Source organism: Trachemys scripta, chromosome 17 (genome assembly GCF_013100865.1).
Source record: "Trachemys scripta elegans isolate TJP31775 chromosome 17, CAS_Tse_1.0, whole genome shotgun sequence".
NCBI classification, from domain to species: domain Eukaryota; kingdom Metazoa; phylum Chordata; order Testudines; family Emydidae; genus Trachemys; species Trachemys scripta.
This window is the reverse complement of record NC_048314.1, coordinates 14,437,071-14,443,785: the sequence shown is the minus strand read 5'-3', so window position 1 is coordinate 14,443,785 and position 6,715 is coordinate 14,437,071.

The window sequence follows — 6,715 nt, the reverse complement described above, 5'->3', positions numbered from 1 at the left end:
TAGGGGGTCTATGTCAGGAGTGGGTCAGTGGCTGTGGCCTGCGATGTGCAGAAAGTCAGAGTAGATGATCATGATGGTCCCTTCTGCCTTTAGAGTCTATGAGGCAAAGCCCATTGTAGGCAACAGGAGACTTTCCTGAGCCAGAACCCACTAAAGCCAATGCTTTGGGGCAGGCCCTTTGTTGGCCCACAGGTTCCCTGCCAGACTCAGGCCCCAGATGCCAGTGCTCTGGGAAGGAAAGGAACAATTGTGAGCTGGGTGGGGAGTGAACTGGGGCAGATGGTTCTTTATGGACCTCACCACAGCCTTCCTGTATGCCCTTCAGCAGGTCACTTAGCAGCTCAGTTCCCCATCTGTAACATGGGGCTAATAGCCCTGCCCTGCCTCACAGGGCACTGTGAAGCTAAAGCTGTTATAGCTTGTGGGGTGCGGACTTGCTAAGTACCATAGATAACTCACTCTGAAGGGTTTATGCCCCGCAGCACCAGGGTTTGGGGACAGGAGCACTCAATGGGCGGGAGATGTAAGGCTCTGCATAGTGATAGCTTCCATTTCTTCCTCGCCTTCAGAGGTTTGTGTGCTGTGCCCTGATGGGGGACAACGGCTCAGTGACATTGTACAAAAGTGCCCCCTGCACACCTAGCCCTTGTGGGCTCTTGGATGGCAGCACAGCTATGAACTGCATTCCTGGGGACTGCCGTGTCCTGCTGAGGAACCTGGTGGAGTTAAAGTGCCTCCCCACAGCTGCACCTTTGCTCCAGTTTAAAACTGCTGGGGAGGGTGGGGGGATTGGATCGCATAGGACTGGCACTGGGCTACGTCCCGTTCATCGCCAGTCAAATCTGCTTCTGTTTGTACAGCGCCTAGCACATTGGTGGCGGGGTGTGTGTGTGTGTGTGTGTGCTCATCCACAACTGGGGGTCCTAGGTGCTAGGCTACTAAAACTAACTCACTGACTATGCTGGGCTGCAGGAACTGAGTTCAGACCATCCGTCTAGGCCCCGGGGGAGCTGTCTGTCTTCTAGTAACTCTCACCACGGTTGGCATTTACGCCCCTCCCCCGATTTCTTGGGCTGGGGGGGGAGGGTCAGCAGGGAAGCCAAGAATTGACTGTGGCGTCTGGTCTCCCTTCTCAACACTGGAGGGGGACAGGCAACTCCAGGGCTGGGCTGAGGCACACAGCAGGGGGAAGCGTGAGGGAACTTGTCATAAATTGGAGGCGGAGCCACAGTAGATAAGAGTCTACTACTGCTGTGAGCTAACAGCATTAACCCATGGGTTAAAAGGGTAGCAGCGCATGGTTTTAGCCGTGGCGGTCACAAGTTCAAACCCCACTGGTAGCTCAAGCAAGGGGCTGTTATACTTCGTCTGTGGGCTGTGCGGGAGGGGCTCTCGGGTAAGTGCTATAACCCCCACCCTTTTGTTCTGCCTCCTACAGGAGATGGAAAGGGGGGGGGAGAAGGAGGGAGCATTTCGTGACTACATATCAGAAAAATGCCAGATTATTTGGGCTGCATGCCTTCTCTGCCCCCCCCCCTCCCCCACACAGGACCCAACTGTGTGTTGAAATTTGGATTCATTCCATTAAAAAAAAAAAAAAACCATCACCAGCCCTGCTTCCCTTATTGTTAACCTTCCAAAGAGCCAAATGCCTGGAAATGCCAATAGCATCATTAAAAGAAAATAAAAATCCAGGGATAACACCACCCTCCCCCTCCAGCCCACCCAGCAATGTTCAAACCGCATCAGCCTTGGGAGAGGGGCAGGGGAGATGTTGGCTGTAGGCTCACTGGCTTCATTTGGCTGGAGAGCTTGGGCTCAGGAAGTCATCTCCTGGGGCTGCAACGCAAGATGGGAGCAGGCTAGGGCCTGCTGCAGATGGAGGAGAAAGCTAACATCAGCCTTGCAAGCACACACGCAGCTGAGCTCTTCCCTGCAGAAAATACTGTTAATCTGGGCCTGGCACGTAAGCAAGGTAACAGACCTGGTGCTGGGCCCTGCAGGTGTGAGTGGGCACTGGAGGGGGGAGGGGTTTTGGGGGAGTATTTCAGTGAGGCCACACTGGGATTTCAGTGCCCTGGGACAATGCTATTTTGGGATTTCTGTAGCATCTTGACACTCCCTTGGGATGAAAGTGTTTTGCAGATTGTGCAGCTGATTCTCAGATGCTCTGCCCTTTTTGTAGCCATTTACACCCGTGCAGAATGGATGGATATAAAGATCCTAGGCTATTGGGTTAGGCCAGCTGGACTCTGCTCGTCTCTGAGTACCCTGATGGGCTGCATCTCCCAGTGGCTCCAACATGTATTTCTCTGCCTCGATTCTGCTCCTGCAGGAGATGTCCGCTCCCGGGCAGTGAGGAAAAGTCCGGGGGGAGGATGGGGGAGGACTCTGAACAAATCCTTCTTTCAGCATCTCAGTATATGGGGAAATTAAAGTAGCAAAAGAAAGCAAGTGAGACGAGATGATCACAATGGAGCTGTCAGGCCTTGGTATCTGTGGGCCAAAGAAAGGATGGAGGAAAACCAACATGAAAGCAGACCAGAGACGGGAACGTAGCTGGAAGCTGTGTCTGAAGAACGCCTTTGGAAATAGAGCTGTAACCGATCAGCTCTGCCAACATATTTCCCCCCTGTTTGCATCTCCAACTTCCAGGTGCCAGGCCTCAGGTCTGACAGGTCTAGCTGTCTAAGAGCCTGGAGAGTTTTCCCAGGAAAAGTCTGATGAAAGATTGAGTGAGTTTCACACCCGTTCCAGGGCAGGACTACTGGACCCTTCCCCAAATTACAAACTGCTGATTAATTGGTGACAGAGAGGAGGCCAGCCTGTGGCTTACTGGCTTGGCCTCACAGCCTTCTGAACGCAGGGTTCTGACCTACCCATCAAGGTAGGGCAGTTGTCAGGGTTCCTTTTCTCCCTAGGGGGCTAGCAAACACCCATCAGCAATGCCCACAGCACTTTCCAACCAAGGCTTGAGTAAACGTTTCAAAGTGCTGTCATGCTTGTGGGGCGCGAGCGGAAAGGCAGACACTAGGAAAGGCTGGGACGTGCTGGCTGCATGTGAGTGGCACCTTGCCGGCGTTCCCTTTGCCTTTGGTTTTGCACGGCCAACAAGGAGACCATGGCAAACATCTAACAGGTGTAGAAGGAGCTGGGAAAGTCTCAGCTTCTCAGCTGACTTGGGGGTCTTTGCTAAAACTTAAAGGCCTGAGGCTCCTCTCACTTGCACGCGTTTAGCCTTGGGGTAAATCCCTGGATTTTTGTGGCTTTGTGCCTTGTCTGCATGAGAGGACGATCAGGTTCTTAGCGCTCGCAAGCCCAGGCTTCGCGCCGCTAACAATGACTGTGTCTTGGAGCCTACAGTGCTTACACAATACTGTGAAGGGCACTGGAGAAGACCCGTGGTAGAGAATTTGTTCCTGCCGTACAGTGCAGGAACTGCTGTGCCCTACCCCAGGATTGTCTTCACGGACTCTCCAGGCACCCCTGCTCCTCTCCACCTCTCGGCCTCCCTCCTGCCGCTCCCCGCAGAGATGGCTTCAGCACTCGGCGCGCTGTCTCCTCAGAGCTGCGCTGCTTGAGGCCACAAACTCGCTCTTCATCCCCTACTGAGACACACTCCTGAGCACCCCTTCCACAGCCACGTAGCGAGCTAGGAATCAGACACGGCTGTTTCCAGCTGCAGGTCAGATTCCCGGCCCCGAGGTGCCTCCAACCCATCACGAGTGTGGCCATAGCTTGGAAAACACAAAGGACCCCCATCACTACTACTCCAGCCCCCCACTTTGATCATGGCCCTAAGAAACACAGGCACCCCACCCCAGAGTTATACAGCCCTGGGAAAGCCAGCCTGCAAACCAAACTGCACCATACATCAAGAGCCCAGCAGGATGATACAACGCCCAGGGCGAAAGACCCTGGGGTGGGCGGGTGAGGGAGGAGAGGAATACTCATAAAGCAGGCCGAAGCTATGAGAAACGGGGTATTAGCTAGAGACTGATGGAGCCGGGTAGCAAACGAGGCATTTTTTATTAACAGAAAGGTTAAAAGGCAGATTAATTCTAAAGACAGGAGCCTGACATTTGAACCTGCGGGGGTATCAAACTTCTTTGAGTGGCAGTTATCAAAGGTAAGTCCCACTGGCTCAGTTTCAAAATTGGGACAGCACCACTGCAGAAAGGAAGAAGGGCCCTGGTCGTGGTGACTAGTCATTGGACTTGCCACTGTTAAAAAATCTTTTGTCTCAGCAGAGGCTGGCATGACAGGCTCAGGCCCTACAATGATGCAGGCCCTGGAAGGACCTAGATTATCCCTCTGACTAAAGCAATGTGACTAATGGACTCTTCAGTTTGCTGGCCATTTGGGGGGGGGGGGGAAATGGTTTTGTATTGAATGGAAAACAACTTTTAAAATTTTGGGGGGTGAATTAAAAAGTCGAAAAAAAAATTTTCAGTTAAAACAAAATATTTCAGGTTGAGTTTTGAGCATCATAAAACATTTTAATTTTTTTTAAATGTAAAATTAAAGGAAATTTTGAAACAAAAAGTCATTTTCAATTGGAAAATCTAAAGGTTTTGATCGTTGGAATGTTGGGGGGGGAGTATTAGGGTTGTGGTTTTGTTTGTTTGTTTTTGACCAAAACAGTTTAGTGGAAATGACACAAATTTGCAAAATGCTCCAGTGTCACTGAATCTGCACTATTTGGGGAGGGGGGAAAGTGCCCAGCTCTACCTCTGAATTTTTGCTCTGTTTCTGCCCTAGGGCTGCATGTGACATGCCACATATTTTGTACTTCTTCTGACGCTGCTACAAGGCAGAGGGTGACAGGATTAACATGGGCAAAGGGCTAGACTGGGGAAAAAGCAGATCCGTAACTTTGGTTTCAGTGTCCCCAGAGCAGAGTGCACAATGCTCTATATTGAGATGTGGCAGAAGCCAGTTGGGTATAATTTCAATCAATCATATTGATGTTTATTTTAAGCATTTTTGTCTCTGTTTAGCTATTTAAATTTTCACACCGGCATGAAATTATGGGGATCAGACAATGACTGTAATTATTGAATGACAGTAAACCCGCTGCGATTCAAAAAGTTAAAGCATTATACGCACAAATTGTGAACATCACAGCAAAATGGACAAAGTGACAAAAAAATCCTTAAATCAAATGCTAAAAAGTTGTCAAGCAGCTATTTTCTTACTTTGCCTAGCTGTGAAGTTTGATTATTGATGGACATATTTTTTGGTTGGTTTGTGTGCGGCTGGTGAAATCAAAGGTTTCAGAGTAACAGCCGTGTTAGTCTGTATCCGCAAAAATAAAAACAGGAGTACTTGTGGCACCTTAGAAACTAACAAGTTTAACAAATTAAGCTTATGCTCTAATAAATTTGTTAGTCTCTGAGGTGCCACAAGTACTCCTGTTCTTCTTTTTGGTGAAATCAAAGGTTACTGATTAAAAGCGAACCCTTCTTAGCGTACCCTTACCTCACAAGAGACTGTATCAGTCGTCAAGGACTGAACGGGAAGCTGCAGCTTCTGTGAGGGCCACTTGGTGAGCGCTACAAGGGACATGATGTAATTGCCAGCGCTTTCCCCTACTTACAAGTGGGGCAAGCAAAGCTGAGAGCCTAAGAGTGAAATTCTGGCCCCATTGAAATCAATGGCAAAATGCTCCTTGACATCAGTGGGGCCAGAATTTCACCCAATAAGATTTGTTCTGTGACAGATGGAGCCAGTGTCAAAGACGGGATTAGAATGCTGGACTCAGCCTCTTTTGCTTAGACCAGGTCTCTCTCCATGTAAAATAAAAGGGGTTTTGCAAAACCTTATAGCAGCAGAAATGGGAAAAAAATCGCTGAAAACAATTTTTTAAATGTCACTAATCTTTTGGGTTTTAAGTATCAGGGGGTAGCCGTGTTAGTCTGTATCTACAAAAACAACAAGGAGTCTGGTGGCATCTTAAAGACTAACCGATTTATTTGGGCATAAGCTTTCGTGAGTAAAAATCTCACTTCTTCGGATGCATAGAGACACTCACGAAAGCTTATGCCCAAATAAATCTGTTAGTCTTTAAGGTGCCACCAGACTCCTTGTTGCTTTTGGGTTTTGTAAATCCAAGTGGTGCTATTGTCCTAGCCCTGGAGAACCCAAAAGAGCTATTGACCGTAACCAAAAAAGAAAATGACCTGCCTCTTTTCACTGTCCAACTGAGTGAGTTGTAAGAACTAAATAAGCAGTAACTTAATTTGGTTTATGGTTGTTGCAGTTGCAATAACTTAAGTAGTTTTATCATCTTATTAATCTAGGTATCGTGGGTATTGCTAAGGCAGCTATCACCAAGGTTTCTAAGTGCCACATACCTTATGTGAAGTATGTGTTTATTTAAAATGTTTGCGTTCCAGGAGCACCTCACGAAAAATAAATCTTGTTTCATGACTTGCCCAATGAGACAAGCAGGCAGACAATCAAACCCCTGTGTTTTTCAGAGGCCTCTGAATCCGAAACCTTCCTGCACCATCAGATGGTGCTTAGGGCATGAAAAGGTGCTACCATCCCTGTCTAGCCCGGGTTGCTGCTGGCATGTCCTCTATGTTGTTAAGTCCCATAAATTACAGCTTATGGGGGGTCACTGGGCCATATAAGCCTTCCCACCGTGTCAAGGTGAAGGCCCCAGGGAAGGTTTCAGAAGCCTAGACGCACACTATGATATAGGACACTT